The 20,564-nt window shown below is 35.8% G+C and overlaps 1 protein-coding gene and 1 pseudogene across 14 annotated transcripts in view; one reads left to right on the forward strand and one right to left on the reverse strand.

Moving 5' to 3' along the window:
* ADD3 (adducin 3) overlaps positions 1 to 20,564 on the reverse strand; it is a 116,465-nt gene that overhangs the window by 84,078 nt on the left and 11,823 nt on the right. The gene's annotated exons all lie outside the window — the stretch shown is intronic.
* On the forward strand, positions 14,518 to 14,781 carry LOC105080720 (ATP synthase F(0) complex subunit f, mitochondrial pseudogene; annotated as a pseudogene).

Here is a 20,564-nt window from a genome sequence, read left to right on the forward strand (position 1 = left end):
CCTCTAAGATGGCCTCCAATGATTCTACCCTCCTGTATTCACACTCTGGTGTAGTCCACTCTCACACTGTATTACGACTGGTCTGAGAGAGCAATAACAACATATGACAGAAGTAATGGTATGCCTGCAAGATTAGGTTATAAAAATACTATGGCTTCCATCTTAGATCCTCCTCCACCCCTACACACACCCCACCCACTTGTTCTGGGGGAAGCCAGCTGACATGTCTTAAGGACACTCAGACAGCCCTGTGGCAAAGCTCATGTGGCAAGGAACTGAGGCTCCAGTCATAAGGAACTAAGGTGTGCCAACAAACAAGTGCATGAGCCTGGAAGGAGATTCTCCAGCCCCAGACAAGTCTTGAGACTGAAGCCCCAGCCAGTAGCTTGACTGCAACCTCAAGAAAGATCTTGAGCCAGAACCACCCAGCTCAAGCTGCTCTTGGATTCCTGACCCACAGAAATTGTGAAATAATAAATGTTTGTTGTCTTGAACTGCTAAGTTTTGAGGTGATTTGTTGCATGGCAGTAGATAACTAATATAGTATTTTGGGTTTTGCTTATTTTAACATCAGAGAGCGCTCATGTTTACTTACCTCTTGGAAACAATGAGGCACACAAATTCTTCCCCCATCTCCGATGTATCACCAAAAATCCCTTAAAGCAGCATTTGTCAAGCTTGAATAACATATCAACTTTTAAAGGAAAAAACTCAAACACTAAAAAACAGAACTATAAAAGGTATCTGGGTACCTGGTATCTGTGAAAGGTGAGGAAGTGTTGGGGAGAGGGAAAGAAGGGAGGTTGCTGAGGGAAGGGCTATGACCATGGGCTCCCAGAGTTACTTCAGGCCCTATATGTACATTTTAGCTGTGATTACAGATCAAGTCAGTTTTCTAAGAAAGAATATAATGGACAGGTAAGGATCCAGTAGTAAATAAAATGAAAGGTACCCATGACAATAACTCTGTAAGAAATGATTCAGTAACAGAACAAAGCAATAGCCCACAGATGCATTATAACATAGGGCCTGCAATCCCTAAATGAAAATAGTTGCCACATCCGAGGCTTACAGTTCAGCATTTAAGGTTGCTCCTTATCAGCAAAAGACCATTACATACAGGGTCTGACGCTCTAAACTACATTGGGATTTCTTCTACAGGACAAATGTAACCTTATGATTTTGTCCCATAGTAACTAGAAGAATGTGTAACTCTGAGGCTGAAAACATACAACAGGGAACATTGAGTAAATCAACATATAAATAACCCTGAACATACTTTACCTTCTAATAATAATCTTACTAATTTTATTGATTTTATAAAATTGATTTAAGCTCACTGATAAAATTTAAAACTACTGAAACATTTTTTAAAAGTTGAAAAAAATCAGAAATAATCACTATTAACATTTGAGTAAACATCCTTCATACAAACATAAGGACATCTATCTCTTCTGATAATACACATACATTCACATATTCAATTTTACATACTATATATGCTACTCTGTAACCTTCAAGTCCCACTTGTGACATCTTTCTAAGCAAATAAAAATCATCATTGTTAATAGCTGCACTGTATTCCAATGTCACATGTAATTACTGTAACTTTATCAGTCCCTTTCATACAAATTCAGTTTTTTCCTAGTTTTTCACTATTTTACAGATGTAATTTTCATCTTTATGCATACAAATTTTTCACATGTGCTGTTGGTAAATTCTTTGGAGTAGGACTGAGTCAGAGTATAAAGTGTTTTAACACACACACAAACCTTCAGAAAGAGTGCATCAAGAAAATGTTCTTTTAAAGGGGTAGTTAGATTAAAGAAGCTATCTTATATATCTGTTTAAAAACAGTACTAATAATGAGACAGTTTGTAAGAGCTGCATAATATTCCAGTAGTACTTAATGACTAGGGGCAAATGATAAGCAAATGTTTTAATAAAACAAGATACAAAATTGTTTTCACACTGCTGTTACAGGATTGAGCACTAGTTCTTAAAAACTACTATGGGTTCCTTCATTCTCTCTCTCTTACCTCACTGGCCAGTTGCAAAACATCCAAGATTAAGCACAGGATCTGAAGGCCCTGGGGATGGAGCCACTATTTGGATAAGCCCGGGTCTCAGAACCACCACTCTCCCCATCTACACTGAACTGCGCATAGTGAAAAGTAAACCACTGCATTAAATCACTAAATTTTGGAGATGTTTATAAGCACCAATAGCCTACTCTAACATTACAGGCTCTCTCTGGGGAATGGTTTATTCCTGGTTTTTATTTACTAACTTGTATCCGTATTTCCTAAACATTTCACAATGGGCTTATGTATTTTTTTTTTACAGTCAGAAACAAACATCATTTTTAAAAAGTAGTGCCAAATAAGACAGGCACACAGTATATGTTATCATGCACAGTGATTTCCTTGGATTTATATAAATTTTAAAACACCCAAAACATTACGATTTGAAAAATAAGTATTATATGCCATTAATTTCTTAAGAAGCTGAACTATGTGGCTAGTTACTATCTGAGTATACCACATAATTTCCCTTCATGTCAGTGTCAAAGAGCAGAAGCAGCTTTGAGGCAAGATGGAAACAGTGGTCAAGTGATCTGTAAATGACTGGCTATATGACTGTGAGCAAGTCTGGGAAATGTTCCATTTCCTACTATGTAAAATGAGAAAGCTGAACAAAGACCTCTAACATTGATGAACAGTTCTTTACACCTAGAATTTTCTTACTTTCTTAAGATGCACCTAGTGTTCCTGTAACTCTCCATCCCCAGAAAATCCACCTGCTCATTCTCAGGACTCAGTACCTGCCAATTTCTGGAAAGTGAAAAAGCACTAGTCTGGCTGACCACAGTGGGGGAGGGACTGAGATAACAAACAGTCTGTGTATTGTTTGTGGCTAAAGCAACAGTTGCTTGAGAAGAGAGATTCTGTTTCTCCTCACCTAACTTCTAACTCTAGCAGGCTAGTCATAACACTACTTTCTATTGCTGGGCAATGATCTGCATGCCCCTCCATGAAACACTATCCTCCTGCCTTAAAATGCCAAAGTGAATTTGGAAGATCACGTATATGACAACACCCCAGAGAGTAAGAATCATCTATTTAAAAGTTGAAATGAATGCTAACTATACTTGTGGTGGTGATTACTTTGTAGTATATACAGATGTCCAATTATAATGCTATACATCTGAAACATGCAACAAAAAGAAAAGAAATATAGGTCTCTCTGGCAAGGACAAGGAGTAGGGAGTTGAAGCAGCACAGGTGATCTGAAGCTGCTCAAGAATTTCTTGAAGTCTGTGGTGGCAGATAAGCATGATAAGGCTGTCCCTGAAGGCAGGTGCCTGGGCATGACAGGTGCTACACAGAGCCCTTCCCTAGCAGTGGGAGAAACACCAATTTCCTTGGCCACACAGTGGCAATTCCCTAAGAAGTCATTACTACAGCTCTACAGAATGACCTTCTGTTCCACACACAGTCACTTTTCAGGGCATGGCACAACCCTGGAGGCTGAGCAGGATCCACCCCTGCGTCAACCACCTCACAGACCCAGAAGCTCCATCCCACCTCTCAAGAGATAACTTTTTTGCCCTTTCTCAAGAAGGGGTAAAGCACTTTTCTTATTAGCCTCTCTAAACCTTAAAGGAGCCTACTGATGCTGCATATACATGACTCAGGAAGGCTACTGACATGACTTTTGCCTAAGATTTTCTGTTAGAGCCTACACCGAGGAGCAGCCAGAGTTTTCTTTGGGTTAAGAAAGGGCAGGGGAGTTTTAACTTTCCCCTGAAATAAAGAATCAAAACCCATTTTTGATATTTGACTTCTCCCCCTCACCAGTTTTATTGAGGTATAATTGTTATTAATGAATACAATTAGGTGAGTTTGAATGTATGTATACACTCATTTTACTATCACCACAATCCAGGTAATAAACACATCCATCACCTCCAAAACAGAACAAAAAAAAGTTGAAATGTGACAACTTTAAAGGGAAGATGTACTTTCTAAATTATGAAATGGGATGTTTATAGGAGAAATATCAGAACTTGGAGAAAGTATAAAAAATTCTAAGACTGGTAAAAATACTGTACAGTTATAATAACTTAAAAAATGGACTCCACTATACAATGCTGCCTCACTGTCGAGGTTAAAAAAAATAAAGGAACCAATGTAGGAAAAGCCATTAAGAAAAGAGGGTTTCTAGGACAGTCCATAACAGAAGATGCCAGGCTTTGATGGGGCCAGTGGGTGGCATAAGGGAGGAAAAGGACAGAAAGGAAAAGAGAAGATTCAAAAACATTTTCTAGTCTAGAAAAAAACAAGTGGTTTTCAAAATTGGTCTCAGAACAGCAGTATCACCTGAAATTTTGTTCAAAATGCAAATTATCGGGCCCTAATCCAGACTACTGAATCAGAAAGTGTGGGGGTGTGGCCCAGCAGTCTATGGTTTAACAAGCCCACCAACTGCTTCCAGTGCACGCTGAAGTCTGAGAACCAGTCTAAAAGGCTTAACGCTGTCACTGGTAGTGAGAGAGCACGTCCCTCTACAGGTAGCTGGGACAGTTCTGCAAGTGCAGTTTCTCTTTAGTCAGCTAGTCTAGCCTGGCTTTAAAATTTTTGATCCCATTTCTGTTGCTGAGCAGTTCCTTTCTGGTGGAGTTAGTTAATCTCTAATCTTTAGGCTTTCTCGCTAAGCAATATCCTGTGGATAGACCCGCTGACAAAAGGAAACCATGTGGATGAGATAATTACTTTATGTTCTGCAAGAGAGTAAGTTTAAGGATTTTGTACTGGCTAACATAATGCTAAGGGGAAAAAAATGTTTATTTTATATTTCAGAAAAAAAAAGTCTCTCCTTCAATTCCATTTGGGGTTTGATGGTCTAGTCATAAATACTACTTAGCATTAAACATGCCATTTTTAGTTATTCAGCAAATGGCAAGCCCAAAGCTAACATGGTCTTCCAAATACAACTGAAAATAAAATATTGTCTCATGGTTTGGTTTGGTGGTTCACGTAAAAGAGCTACTTCTTTTCTTGGAGGTTATATTTATACATTACATATCCCAAAACCTGAAACATGGCTGGTTAAGCTTTTTTGGTTTAATTTAATGTATGCACTGGCTCACACTTAGAAACTTGAATATATTTAGTATTTTTTATTACTCACAATATGAGACAACTTTCCAGTTTTCCAACCTGGGGATGATTCAAGATCCACATCCAGATGTAACATTTAAAAAAAATTCTCAGATGTCATTTTTAAGGAATTCATGAAAAGCAAGAAATGCTTAAAATCCTTGATGTACATTCAGGTTAGAGAATATAAATAGTAGGGTTAGATATAGATAAGTAATTTGTTTATCCTGAGAGTGTCATTGTCTACGTTGACCTCATTTTATAGAATTAATTAGTGGCAGTATCTTGGGTTATTGAATCTTTGGTTTTCCTTCCAGTTCAAATGAAAACAATTATAGACTAGTTTAATTGCTATAAAAACATCTCTTTACCTAACAGTTCAATTTAAAACAATTACATCTTACTTTATTCTTATATATATAATTTGTATTAGAAAATAGCTCATTAAAGAAATTACCTGGCCTATCAGAAGTAAATGTAAACTTTAAACTAAGGAAAATTACATTTACAAAAAACATCAAAATGCCCCCAAAAGATAAGTTAATATCAATATAAAGGTATAACCTCATAGAAATGAACATTTCTATAAAAATTGTCTTATAAGGAAATTTTACAAAGAAAAATTTTAAACATGAGCATTACATACCCCAGGCCAAGATATCTATGACCGCCAAATATAATTTAAATTGTGATTTAAAAAAAGAGTAATCACAAAAATAAGTTGAGATCTGTTAACACATTACTTAATGACACTGTCCCCTCCCCACTTCCATCCATATATTCTAAGAAACAAGAGTTCCATGGGATATTAATACAATTTACCAGAGAGACTGATTTCTCTGGCCTATGTGACATATTTGAGATACACTAAGCTTGTTTTTTCAAAGGTAAACCCAGTACTTAGCAATACTTATCAGTCTTTGCTATGCTAATGTGCATTATGAACTTTGAGAAAGAGTGCAGAAAGTAGTTTCCTAAACATATTTGGAAATATCCCTGGGAAGTCTTTTGGAACTAATAATCTACAGAACATACTACTCTAGGGCATGAGGTTTCTAACATGAACATGAAAGTGTATATTAACATTTAAACAAGGTTAACTTTGAGGTTAAACAGGAGCCATATTAGTTTTTCAGGTCTAATCTCCACCTATGATGTCTGAATTCCTTCTCATTTGTTCCAAGTGGTCTTTGGCTAAGTCCATCTACCAGCTCCCCTTAAACAGAATATTGGTTTAGAGTTTATTCTATACCAAAAGTTAACTGCCCACAGTTATTAGGTTTAACCCATCTGCATTTCAGTATCTCTCTTGTTCACAGATTAAGGGGAAGCAAGTTATGATCTTCGGAACTCAGAACAGAAATGAAAAACAAATGAATACAATACAATGAACTTACTGTCCCTATTTATTATTTACAAAAATGCATGAAGTATTTGCACTACATATACTACAATGTTTACAGTATATACATTTCAATATAGCACATGAGAATTTTTTAATTAAAAGTTAATTTATTTTTAAAGTAACTATACTTCAAGGACACTGCTCCTGCTATAAAATTCCATTCTCCAGAAATGGGCTCAGCTGATTAGCACAACTGATTTGCCAGCTGGATGGATCCCAAGTAAATTTCAAACTGGCATTTGGCAAAATATCCCCGTATCCAGGATTTTATATGCAGTACAAATTAAAGATGAATTTCAGGACTGCCCTGAGAACCAAATAATTGTATGGTAACATGGATATATTCAACTTATCCTCTTTATACTAAATTTGAAAGACGAACAGTTTAAATAATTCTTCAAATTCTGTGCTTGAATTTTGTTTACATTCATTCTGTGTTAGTCTGTTGGTGTCTAACACTGGATTAATAAAGACTACCATCTGGTAGTTATGGCAACCCTTTACTAACTTGGTCGGAAGTTAAAGACCATGAGCCTCAAAGAAATGCAAACCAGGTTTATTACTATGACTATATCAAAACATTTTTTAAAATAGCCATTGAATAAGGGCTTTTCACTTAAAGAGAAACACCATGTGTGCTTGCACATTCACACCATTATATAATCGACCTACAAAAGTCAAGCTATAAAAGGGGTTAAAGAGATGAATGATTGAATTAAATAAGCAATTAGGTTCACATTCCCTTCGCCCACAAGGCTGCCACTGTCCCTTTTATAAAGCCTAGGGATGAGAGCCAAATTAGTCCCTACTTGCTGGCCATTTAACTCTATCTTCCCTTAATCATGCTTGGGTACACGTCTTTTCCTCTCAATGAAGTTACAGGTAAGCAACACTTCAGATGAAGAATAAATAAAACTAATAATATGAATAGAACGTGTAAGCATACCCAAAGTGTTTTCAAACTCACCAGAATCTTATTAAATCGTAAAGGAAAGCCAGAAAGGTAGAAAGACAATGACTAACTCAGATTCTATAATTTCCTAGGGTTACACAGTTAGGGTAGTGATAGAGCTGGGAAAATTAATCCATACCACCTGTTAGAAATTTTATTTTCTTTCTAGTCTATCACAGTTTCTTTCCTGAAATAAAGAGTATTTTACAGCATATATAACTTTTAGTATTATAAATAAAATATGTGTGTATATGTATAAAAGGCTTTACATTTTGAACTTGCCCAAACCTCCCTGTGGCCCACGTCATCTAGTTTCACTCCTTCAACCTCGTCGATCTTCCTTTTCTCCCCTTTTTTTTCCCTCAGTCACTACCACTTGCTTGAGCCTAAGTGACAGCAGCAGAGTAAATGCAGCATCCAGCCTTCCAGAATCCCATGAATTATGACATCTATTCTAATTTATAGACAATCATGCCAACACATGGGCTGTTTCCCCTGCTCATTCTTAATGCAACAATGTCAAGGACACAGCCATTAAGAGATGATCTAGGATTATACAAGACTTATCCAGCTCAATACGCTTATTCTATCCCATTATTTTACTTCAACCTCCTTTGTCTATAAAAAGCCCTTTCCTTACATGGCCAGTCTTTTAAGTCTAAGATTTGATATTCCTGGCATTCAGAGAACTTCTCTTCTTCTATCTCTTCCTGAAGGCAACTGAAACATTGTTGACTGATTGTCCAGGTGGAAGACATGCTCTTTCACAGGCTTTTAGATCATCTACCCTGCTCAACAGGCTGTCAGTAAGCTTTAGTCTCTCCATTAATGTCAGGGCCACTCACTAGGTTCTAGTTAGGGGAGGAGGTGACCTGGAGTGAGGGACACTGAAGTCATTCACCAAGACAAAGGAAATCAATTCAAGATCAGACAACACTTGGCAAAGGACTTCTTTATATACAAGCACTCTGTTTCAGACTAAAGTACACACATAGTTAATGGAAAACCACAGTAAGCAGAATGTAATACAGCAGAAAGAAAAATGGCTCTGGAATTAGACAGATTTGGGATGGAATCCTGATTCTGCCACTTACTGGGTGACCCAGGGCAAAGTCACAATGTATCTGAATCTCTTTTCTCATTTATAATATCAATCCTGAAGAACTGATGTGAGGATTCAAGATTTTATCTAAAGTATCTAGCACAGTATCTGGTACATGGCAAGTGCCCAATAAATAGTAGCCATAATTTTATTTTTTTAATCACCTGTCTTCAAGAAGAAGCTGGTCAGGAGTTAGTAACCATTAGAGGTGGTGGGCAGAGTAACTTTAAAAAAAAAAAACAACTCATAAATTTGGAGAGTTAGAGAAGGAGAGACAATGGCTGCTTGTAGGCAATAGCTCTCAAAACAGCACTGTAATACAAAGTGGCCCAGCCAAGTCAGCTGGAACAGCTGTAGCTAAGGCATCCTGAGGGAGCATTTCCCTGAACCTCTGCAAGGTCCCAACAGTAAGAACACAACATAAACTCTCTTGTCTTTATAAAAGCATTGTCCTATAGAAATGTAATGAGAACCACAATTGCTTTAAAATTTTCTAGTAGTCACATTAAAAACATAAAAAGAAACAGGTGAAATTAATTTTAGTAATGTATTTTATTTAACCCAATATATCAAAATACCATGATTTCAACAAGCAATAAATATTAGAAATTGAGTTATTTTACAGTCTTTTTCTAGTACTAAGTCTCAGAAACCTAGTGTGTATTTTGCACTTAGCAGCACATCTCAATTACGGCTAGTACATTTCAAGTGGTCAGTAGCTATATGCAGCTAGTGGCTGCCATATTGGACAGTGGGGCTCTACAATCCTGACACCAAGCCTGTGCCCAGTCCAAAGAATCTACCCTAATACTTGTTACTCCACTATCTCACTAAAGACATTGAAAGCCTAGTTATTAAAAGATCTCACCTTTAAAATTAAACATCTCTGGAAAGCAGTGAACTAATCAGCTAACATTTCAGCAGGAATTATCTGAGACCTGTTACGTCAAGAGGAAGAAAGCAAAAAAGGGGTGCTGAAAAGGAACTCTCAAGGAAACCAAGGACATATTTTGTCTAGTTCCATGATCCATGCCACTTAAAATCATCTCACAAATCTTCTTTAGCCCTAGCCCTAGGTTACTATTATTATATCAAAAGCTCACACAACCAGCTATGACAAATATATACTCAAGGATGTAACCAGTGACACCTGCTGAGAACTGTAAGAAATTGGCAGAGGAATGCCAATCACATCAACATCGTTTCTTGATTGTCCATTAGCAGAGTGTATTCGAATCAGGTCAGCACCTTTCAAATTCCACAAACCTTAAAGAACTTTTTGTAAGGGGTCACTAGAATAATGTAAAAGTCTGGATAATATGAAAAGCTGATAACTTTAAGAATCCTTTCTCTCTGAGGTGCCAGTGATAACCCATGAATTTGGACAATTATGCCTTTAGTTATGTTGTTTGTTGAAGTTGAACTGTAACTGTAAACAAGTTTCAATCAGGAAAAAAGTCTGTGTCATATGGTTTGCTTTTCTGCAATTCAAAAAGTACTTTCAAAGTATGTAATGTAAAGTGCAACCAGATGCTACTGGCAAAGAACTCAATCTTCAAATGTGACCGATTTCCAAGAACATTATCACAGATGTGGCCTACACACTGGGTGCTTATAAGCTTTGAAAAGTTCATATCTAATCTAATCATCTATTCAGAACACTCCATGCTTTCCTGCATTTCAATGATGTTTCAAATTTACAAATAAAGTAAATTTCTCAAAATGCATAGCAAATCAGAAATATATGTATGATTGAAAACTCCCTCCTCCTAAATAGATTCAGAACACGCTATACAGCTAATGTCACAGAAAAGTCCTCGTTCATCTAAAAATACAAATTGATGTTAATGCCTGAGCAAGAACAATAGGTCACTTGCATTGTAAAGCTTAGTCACCAAGTGACAGTTTTTCTTCCATTTAGAAAACTTTTCCTTTAGTTCCAACTACCACACAAGTTTACAATCAGGATGCTATTACTCTGAAAACCAGTCTTCTGAAGTAGATGCAAAACATACTTAAATTCCAAATTGCAATAACCCCTGTGATAAAACTTTTAAAGAAATGGAAGATGATGCACTTGTATTATATCTAGAAAAAGATAAAGAGGTAGCTTTAATAATTGAGGTTTTTCTCTTACATAATTGAAACAAATTTAGAAACATTTACAGATGCTATTTCACTGATTATTAAAATAAGTATACTGAAATAAAATGGCAAAATTCATTTCTTACTACTTCAACAATGTAGAGTATGAACTATTTCACATCATTGCCAAGGGAACCTTTCAGATAGTGGTCCTGAATTAAAATCTCAATTAACCACAATGCTTAGGGACTAGTTTGCTCTGGACAAACACTGAATCCTAGTCAGTTTAGTAAATGAGATGAGTTTCTTTAATATATTACAACATTCATTTTAGGCATGCCTCCTTCCTCTTCCTCTTATAAGCAGGGATTTGGGAGAGGGGGATGTACGTAAGCAACAATCATTTACTCAAAACAAATTTACTGAGCACCTCATAGGTACCAGATACACAGAAAGTACTTCACATGTCATCTTATTTAACCTTCATAGCAACTCAAGAGATAGATATTTTTATCCTAATTCTAATATATGAATAAAGTATCAAGGCTCAGAGAAGGGAAGCAACTTGCTCAAAGCCGGCAGGATTCCAAGTCAGACATGTTCAATGGTAAATCCTGTCCTATTGGTATTACCCAGTGCTGACTACTCTTCCTTTTCTACCCCAGCTCTCTTCACGTAAGCACAACCAACTGAACCTGCTGCCCTCTAAAGTTCTTTCAATAATACTTGCATTTCTTCAGCAGTTCGGTTTTTGTTATCACATTGTAAAGGCAAAAAATGGTCAAAACAAACATGATTGAGAATTTTTTTTTCTCTATGGAGTCTTTCATTTTTCACTCAATTATAGAAGAGCATACTTAGAGATGCCAAGACTTTAGACTCCCCAAATAAACTTCTAGTGGAAGAATCCTCAACACTGACATGGGACAAAACAGAAGGATTGTCTAGGGCTGTGTCATCCAGCTTGGTAGCCACCAGCTGCACGTGACCATCAAGCACTTGAAATGTGGCTAGTCGGAACTGAGATGTGCTATAATCAAAATATACAAAGGATTTCAGAAACTTGGTATATAAAAAAGAGCAAACTATTTCATTAATTTTTCACTAAATCAATATTTCAATGAATCAATACTTCATTAATATTGATTACATGTTGAAAGATATTTCTAAATTGTGTTAAATAAAAAAATACAAAGAAACATGTGTGAATTTTAACATGGCTACTAGAAAATTTTAAACTACATTTGTATTTTGGGAGAGGGGACAGTAGTAGCCCAGGGCCTTCCTACGAGACTTCAGATCAAACTATACAGGTAGTCTGTACAAAAGCCATCCCTGAACAGAAGGCCTAGGTTCCTTTGATGAAACTTCTTAAAATAAAATGTAGTGGGCTATAAAAAAAAAAACACACTTTGGGGAAACCCAAGTAATTAATTATTCTGATCAGAAATGGTACAGAAATGTTAATTCTTACAATAATAAGCAAAACAAATGCAGCCTTCTCACTCATGCTCCCCAAAATCTAAAAAGTCATCATTTCAGCTTCTGGTTTCCTATATATTCGTGAACATATTTATCTTTACTGTTTAAGACTTGTGCAAAATATTAGGGTCTTCATTCTGAATGTTGATTCTAAGTACAGTAGACCACTGAAGATAGGGGAGTCAAAGTGTGCCAACTTCAGCACCCACCCCAGAAGTCACTGTTTCCAATACATCCCTGAAACCCCTTTGTATGCTTAATCATTTGGTACTCTCCCATTAAAGGACCCCTAACATTTTAGGCAATTGAAGTTTCTCTTTAAAAGACATTTCATTCTCTATGGACCAAAAATCTCAGGAAAAAGCACCAATAGAAGCTTAAAAAAATTAGTAAGCTAAAAGAAATACTACATGGTTTTCATAAAAATGGACGTAGGTTTTAAATACAAATAACTGTCACCATGAAACAACTAGCACCGGAATAGTTTAAATCAACTTAATAAAACACTGAAGTTCTCTAGTAAGTACTTTGACCTTGTACCTATTCCTATTAAAACTGATTATACTCGTAATAAAGTCAAAACCAATTATACTTTACTTAGACCCCAACTATAACAATGAATCTTTTTAGTTCCTCAGAATGGTGTATTATAGAAGGCCATAGACATATTTTGAAAAGACCAGGGTATCTTGCAACTGCCTACTAAAACTGTTGTCAGGAAACCAAATGCTATCGCAAACACAAAAAAATCTGATAGATTCCATCCAAAGTCCATGGTATAACGCAACACAGACAAAATGTATTCTTGATGGCTAAAAATCTTATTTGATAAATTAGTTTAACCACAAAATTTGATTAAAACATTAACATTTCTAATATGACTGATTTCTTCTTCACTGTGCTTCATGTATTGGCCATTTAGTAAAAATAATGGAAAATTGGGGCCATAAATTCTATAATGTATTTTACTCAAACAAATGACCTAAAATTTTTCCTTCTCATTGGAAAACTGTTTCTCATTTAAATATGTTCTTTTCCAAAAGAAAAGTCAAGGCAGCCAAATACATCCAGTTTGAGTCTTCAGTATAATGTTCCTAAACATGTCAGAAACATTTACCATGTACATGACTTGCTTCATTGGTGAGCATGCTTAAACTGGAGCAATTTATAGAAGATCAGAAAAGCTTTTTTAAGATAGCAAGAAAGTTCACAACACATTCCAGAATTTAAGGAAAAAATCTTATTTACAAAAAACACTCCCTAATTTAATGAAAGATTAAAACAAAGTTACCATTTCTTGAAAAACAGATTCAAATCCCTAGGAAACTGAGGTCTCTCATCCTATCTAAACCTTGCTTCAGGGAAGGTCTAGTGAACTCCCTCACCCCAGAATTGCATGAATGGGGTGTTGTGATGGCTGGTAATGTGATAAAGTAGAAAAAGCACTGGACCAAGAGTCGGGAATCACAGCTGTGAGTCTAGACCAGCCACAAGTGACATGTTACCTTGAGCATGTCTTTTCACTCAATCAAACCAGGTCCTTCATCCATAAAAATGAAGTGAGGGTTTCCAAAATTGTATGAGTCTAGATTTCATCCTCCTTTTTACTCTCCCAAACTTTGCCTCTTCAAATGTTAATGGTTATAGAGAATTTCCACTTCTACTCATAGCAGAAAGCCTGAACGATTCAACAAAGGCAGAATTTTAGCATCTAATGGGATTTTCAAACCTGTGGAGCCCCTACTTCTAATACTGGGGAAACTTCCTTTTTATTGGGTCATGGAGGCAGAGGTTGGCTAGCACCAGTTTGCTGATTCCTGCTTCTCCCATAAATATTAACCTCTCTCTCTCATCTACCAACGTAGAATCAGCACAGATGAGGGCTGAGGTCCCTTCTAGTTATGAAGCTATGATTCTTCACTTGGAAATGTGTCAAAGGACATAGGTTCTGTGCCTCTTGTCAAAAGTCTAGGGTCTTAAATGTCAGTTATAATCTTTGCTGCATGATACAGACCTGTATAGAGAGTTTCAAATTATAATCATGATTAAGTATAGGAATAATAGATTTTGTATCACCCAAAACCTTGCTCTTAAAACAATTTTTTTTGATCCAGAAATATATAAGGGGGGAATGGGAAGTTATTGTCTAATGGGTACAGAATTTTAGTGTTACAAGATAAAGAGTTCTGGAAATGGATGCTGGTGATGGGTATACAACATTATGAATGTATTTAATACTACTGAACTATACACTTAAAAATAGATGAAATGGTAGATTACATGTGTATTTTACCACAATAAAAATTACTGGAAGACAGCAGACTGCAAGATGGCATCAGTGGTACCAGTGAAAAGGAAACTCAAGGATGTTAAAACAGGGGAGCTGCCAAGCTGGATACTGATGTAGAATTATGCCCCTAAAGGCATTGCTGGAGTGTTTCAGAGAGGTTATTGCTGGTATGACGGCAAGTATGTCATTGTGAAGAAAGGAAGCACGGCTGGGGTTTGTATGGTGCTGGTCACTTACGTGCTTTTCAAATACTGCCTTTCTTAGAAGGAACTCAAACATGAGCAGCTATGCAAGTATCACTGAAGAGGGTCTGGAGCAGAGGATGCACTCTGCTTTCCTGACCATGATCTTTGCCTGACACCCTTCCTTGAAGGACCTGATCACTGCTGAATAGTTTCATACACTAATTGAGAACAACACCCAATAAAAGATAACTGGTAAAAATTTTTGAAATATATTGGAAAATTTTTAAAAAGGACCTCCCCTTCCACACACACAGACACAAAATATGAAACTATTACTTAACAGTACCTGCTTAGGAATAGCATTCTATTAAATATCATCCAAAGAAGAAAATAAAGTCTAGTAACAAACTTTAGAGTCAGGTAATCCCAAGGCTTGGAAGAAAATCTTATGACTTGGTAAGTAGCCAAAAGGAGAGTCAACAAAATAATGCCAAGTACTAAAAAATTAAAAGTAAAGCTTTAGAAGGGGTCTAGCCCAGCTAGCTGGCTTAACAGGGTAGATGCACAAAGATGGGAAAGCCTGACCATTCTTTGCCCTTCCTACTAGAGGATGTTTTTCCCTGGGAGCACTTCTCAGCTGGAATTTGCTTTGTTAGCATGTATGATTTCATAAAAGTTATTTGTCATTACCTAGGGAACAATATGAGTGAAAGATAATTACAATTACCACCTCCCACTTTCAATATCTCTGCCTTAAGTGGAGGGGAAGCTAGGAAAGCACACTCTAACAAAAAGAGACAATGAATCTAGAAATCACCTAGGAGGAGGAACAGTGCTGGCTATTTCCCCAGGTTGTTTTGAGCCTAAAGCTGTATTTCTTATGCAGCAATTCATCCACCAGGTGTAGGTAGGCAAAGCCTTGATTCAGGAACTTAAAAATAAACAATGGAAAATTATCTCTGGAATAATATACAAGAAAGAAAGAGAATGGAGTAGTTTAGGGGTGGGGTGAAGACTTATTTTTCACTGTATACTCTTTTATGTCTTTTGGATTTTGTTCCACGTCCTGTTATTTCATACACAAAATTTAATTTCAAATATTTAAAAATGAAATTGATTTTGTAAAAATGTGACTCAATAAGTTTACCTTAGAAATCAAGTTAATAAAATCATTCTTCCTTTTAAAAACTCAGTAAGGGTGCTCTCATATTTCTGATTTTTAAACTTTTCATTATATTGTATATTCATAAAATATTTTTAATTTTATTGAGTTGCTTTTGAATAAGTCATTTTAAACATTTTTTAATACTTAGAAGTTTTAAGCATGAAAGCAAGTTTTACACTGCAACACTTTAAAAGTCAGTTCTGTCAAGTCTGGTATTTTCTTTCGCCCATTTATAAAATCATTATTTCCTAATATAACACCCTCTTTGTACATGTTTTATTAAAGGGAGCTACAAACAAATAAACAAAAATGGTCAATCATGCCTATAAATAAGCTATGAGAAACATCAGAGGAGCCAAATCTTATATTAGTTTTTTCATTAAGTAAATGTGCAAAAACATCTTACTGGATTGGATTCTCCACTAAATTTACATAGAAAAAACAAATGATTTTGCATGTGCTTCTTTTGACATTTCTAATTGTTTCTTACAGGTGCTTACCATTTGTTTACTTTAGAAGTTACAAGATAAACCACTAAATGTTATTAAGGGGAAACTTCAAGATGGAACAATGACTTCCTGTAATGACACTACACAATACTTGATACTGCAGTGCCCAGTATCTTCAGTTCTTTCTTATTATTCCACTACACAAAAGTTTAAAATGAAACACAAAAAACGCAGCATAGGGAGGCAGTTTCATTTGGAAACAAAAGACTATTCTTGTGCCAAATGATGACTATTCAACATTTCCAAATGTACAAATAAAAACAAATTTAAAGCCTTGAAAACTGAGAAACAGTTGACAAGCAGTAAAAATTAAAGAAAACTAAGAAATACACATTTCTAAAGTCTTTTATGTACAGTATGGAAAAGACTTACTGAATCCACTTGATTTCTAGTATTACAGGTATATCTTCTGTCATAAATCAAAGTATTGGAAATAAAGTAAAACATTAAATTTCTACCCATGGTAATCAAATGCTCCCTCAACCTCTGCATTGTTCTGCAAGTTGTATGGATTTCTGTCTCCAAAATGTTCCATTCTTTCCTTTCTAATCTCAAAGCCATTGCCTTAGTTCATTTGCTTATCTCTAAATGCCTAACTTGTCTTTGCCGAGACCCTCTATCACAACACTCTTCACAACACTAATCTCAGACATCTGATTCTGCCTCTCATCAGCTAAAATAAGTGCCACAGAATAAAACCTAAATTTCTTAAAATAGCACCCAAGGCCTTCATGATCTGGTGCTCTCAACCTTACCTTTCCTGTTTTCTCTCCCACCACACCCATCCCACAGATCCACATGCCTTTGCATAGTCTGTTATCTTGGTCAGTAATTTACTCCTCTCTTCAATATTTGAGAGATTCTCTAAAGCTCAAGTTAAATGCCATCTTCCTCCATGAACTATTTCTCCCCAGTGGGATAAACATTTCCCTTCTCTGTACCCACCTGCTCTTCCTTTAAATTGTTGCTATAGCATTGCTCTCAGGTTGGTGCTTGAGTCAGTTATATAAGTGTCTATCTTCCCCACTACAGTTCTTGTCTGGTTCACATATGTCTCCCTTAAAATGCTGAAAACATATCAAGCCATTCAAATAATATGGATCTCTATTCTCTAGAAGTTTTTATTCTAATAAAGGAATATATGAATATATGTATATTCATAATAAAATCAGAGGGTGAATTTTATGATATATGAATTATATCTTAATAAAAAATAACATTAGGGTAAGTGGTACCTGAAAGTTAAAGATAATCCTTTCATGTACTTCTTCAACAACCAACTCTTTGATGGTAATAATGTTTTTAAGAAGGCAAACATCATCTTGGGTTGGCTTAAAAAATTATTGGGAACTGAGTTCTCCATTTTTTAAATCATAGGTATGGAGAAAAAAATTAATCCATCATTATCGACTTAAGATCTAATAAACTTTCAAAAAGCAAAAAAAAAAAAAAAATGCTATGGTAAATAAACACAATAATGACTGGAAAAAAAAAAAGATCTAATAAACTTGTTTATAAACTGGTTCCTGCTCTCTGAAACCCATAGAAATGATAATCATAGAGCTTTCTTTTGCTTATCTAGGTCATCTCCATGAAATTGGGTATTTAAAAAAAATTAAGACTCACTCATGACTTGCCAAGTATTGGATCACAAACTGCTTCCAATTTCTACCTGAATGATCTAAGTATCTTAATTCTGTCTCTTTAAGCAAAGCAAGCTAAACCAAGTCTAATGTGATTTTGCTTCATCAACTTTCTACTGGAAAAAACAGTTCGATTTTCAAAATAAGATCTACAGATGTTGTTTCAGTTGTTCTTGCATACATATGGGTGTGCACACTTTTTTAACTGGTATCTTTCTTTGAAAATTGAGATACAATTCACACACCTTAAAATTCACTCTACACTTCACTGTACACTGTACACTCTACACTTCACAATGTTGTGCAACCAACACTATCCAGTTATAGAACTTTTTCATCACCCCAAGGGAAACCCAGTATCCATTAAGCAGACACTGACTATTTTCCCTAACCACTGCCCCTAGCAACCACTAAACAATGTTTTTAGTCACTATGGGTAAAACTATTCAATATGTGGTCTTTTGTGTCTCGCTTCTGTCACTTAGCATGTTTTCAAGGTTCATCCATGTTGTAGAATGTATTTCATTCCTTTCTATGACTGAATAATATTCCACTGCATGAATATATGACATTTACTTATCTATTAATCAGTTGATAGACAGGTTTTTTCTATTTTTTGGCTATTATGAATAATGCTGCCATGAACATTAGTGTTCAGGTTTTTGTGTGAACATATGTTTTCACTTCTCTTGAGTATATAACATAGGAATAGAATTGCTGGGTCATTATGGTAATTATATGTTACTATTTTTAACCATTAAACCGTATTAACTTTTGGAAGAATTGCCAAACTGTTCATTTACATTCACACACACGTTTTAAAGGGCAATAACACTATTTTTATTTTCACATTTTGATTAAAAGTAAGTTGTTCTATCTCTAGAGGAAAAGATTTCTTTGGGGACTAAGTGTCCTTACAAGTTAAAATAAATTCAAAGTTTTACAAGATAGACGAAACCCCTTCAAAGCATAAAGATGTATAGCAATACATCAAGCCCTTACTACAGCAAAATTTATTCCAGTCATCAAAGGGATCAAATATGCAAAAATTTTTAAATGAAATGCCAGGAGACACAGATCCAAGAAGCATTTGAATTGTGTTTCACCAAAAAAATCCTTCTAAAACATGTCAGATCATGTCCCACCTCTGTTAACAGAGTCATCCAGTGGCTTCCCAGCACCCACCCCTCACTCTGTTTCATCCATGCCAGATACTCTTGGGCCTCAGGGTCTTTGCTTGCTGTTCCCTCTGCCTGCGATGATCTTCCCTTTAATACCACAGTTGTCCCTTGGTATCTGAGGAGGACTGGTTCCAGGCCTAGATGATACCAAAATCTGAGGATGCTCAATCTCTTATATAAAATGGCCCAATATTTACATATAATCTATGACCATCCTCCCACATACACATCTCTAGGTCACTTACAATACCTAATCCAATGTAAACGCAATGTATATAGTTGTAAATACAATGTAAATGCTACGTAAATAAGTTCTGGTGCACAGCAAATTCAAGGTTTAATTTTTGGAACTTTCTGGAATTTTTTTTCCAAGTATTTTTGACCCATGGTTGATTGAATCCACAGATGCAGAACCCACTGAAACAGAGGGCAGGCTATACATGTTCCCTTACCTTCTTCTAGTCTTTGCAATTCATGTCACCTTCTCAATGAGGACTTCGCCTGGCTACTCCATTTAAATTTGCCATTGCCCCCAACACTCCCTTTATCTTCTTTCCTTGCTTTATACGTCTCCACAATATTTATATCAACACAATATATGCTTTTCTCGTTTATTTCTCTTTGCCTCTAACAATATAAACTCCAGTGGGGTAAGAGAGTTTGTCTGTCTTGCTTACTGCTGAATTCTCAGCAATCAGAACAAGGCCTGGCACACAGTAAGTGCTCAATAAATATCTGTTGAATGAATAAATGAACATGTGAAAGGAAGCATACAGCTACTCAGAAGAGCTAAAAAGAGGTCAGAGGAATATCCATGAGGAACCAAAATACTAACATAATATGATTATGATGGGAATGGAAAGTACCATTTCTAAAAAAAAAAAAATGCTACAATATTTCTATAGTTTGCTTTAAGAAAAACTGCTATCCTTGCTCATTTCATTGTTTTTGAAAAGGATCCGTCAATTGTCCATTGCCAAGGGCCCTTAGCTTTTGAAAAACTGAAGGAAAAAAAAAACAAAAAAAACCCAACCTCTGGGAGTTGACAAGTTCCTGGAATGATGATGTTCCTTTTCTTAATTGCCAGATATACACAAAGCTAAGGACCTTCTCGGTCCTGGCCGTCTATAAGACCTATTCCCAGGACTGTCATACAGTACAATCATAGGTTTCTTGGCCACCTTCCAACTAAAACCACTAACTGGTAAATTAACCTTCCTTGGAAGTAATCACAGAATCTTCAAACTGAAATGGATCTTAAAATAATCTCAACTGCTCATATATGTCAGATACTTTAAAAATTATAGTAAAAAAGAAAGGGACTTGCCTAAATATGTTAAATAGTTACACTAAATATTTCAAATAGTAAATAATAAACATTATCAAATCTAAGAGAATTTGCA

Source organism: Camelus bactrianus, chromosome 11, assembly GCF_048773025.1.
Source record: "Camelus bactrianus isolate YW-2024 breed Bactrian camel chromosome 11, ASM4877302v1, whole genome shotgun sequence".
NCBI lineage: Eukaryota > Metazoa > Chordata > Mammalia > Artiodactyla > Camelidae > Camelus > Camelus bactrianus.